We start from the raw sequence: 942 nt of genomic DNA, 5'->3' as shown, positions 1-942 counted from the left end.
GGCAGCTTCCCGCGCCGTGCGCGCTGCAAAGGACCGAAGGTGCGGTAAGGCCAGGTGGCGGTCGGGCTTAACCCGAGAGGCGCAGCCCCCTGGTTCTCCCCGTGCTCCCACCAGCAGCCCCACGGGGCTGAGGGCGCTCTCAAGCGAGCTCGTTTTGCCTGGGACGCGTTTTGCTTCCCGACGTCTGGGGAGAGTTGCGGGACTCCGGAGTTCTTCGGCTTCCTAGAAGGATAAGAAGAGGCGCAATGCCGGCTTTGCTTTTCAGGGGCAAATTAAGCAAAAGGTCTACTCTACCCGGGAAGAAAGATCTCGGAAGCACAGCTCGGGATCAGCACCCGTTCGCGCTTTGATGACTTTATCCAACCCAGCGCGCACGAGAGGTGGCGCGGCTCCTTCTCGCCGACGCCGCGGAAAACCACGGCTCACCAGCAGCCCTCGGCCTTTCACGCCAGGGGGGATTTCTGCCCGAGGAGTGGGGGACCCTTAGCCTCACCTCGGAGGACGGCACCCGCCACCGTTCCGAGCCCGGGAGCCGCGCAGTACGCGTCTGACGGGCCCCTCACCTTTCCTGGAGCGGCTGAGTGGAGCTCCGCTCCGTCGTGCGGGCTGGCGAGGGGCGTGGAGCAGGGTCTGTGTGGCCAGGGCCGCGCTGGTCACTCCATCCTCGTCCGGCCAAAGCCCAAGTCAACGGCTGCTTCCAACCTCCGCGGGTTGTGACTTTTATGCGGGCGCCCCGGGGCCAGGCGTGTGTGCTCCGACCGGCTAAGGCAGGTCGGGCGGAGGACCTCGCCCACCCGAGGGGCTACGCCGGGGGGGCTGAGGCGGCTTAGAGGGTCATTAATCAAACCGCCCGGCGGGGCGGGCTCAGGGGGCGGGGCGTCCTCCTGGCCCCGCCCCTCGGTTCAGCGCCTCACGCTGCTTTCCCCGAGGCGCCTCGCTGAG

Source organism: Symphalangus syndactylus, chromosome 7, assembly GCF_028878055.3.
Source record: "Symphalangus syndactylus isolate Jambi chromosome 7, NHGRI_mSymSyn1-v2.1_pri, whole genome shotgun sequence".
NCBI lineage: Eukaryota > Metazoa > Chordata > Mammalia > Primates > Hylobatidae > Symphalangus > Symphalangus syndactylus.
The sequence above is the reverse complement of the archived record's forward strand: the minus strand, read 5'-3'. Positions refer to the sequence as shown.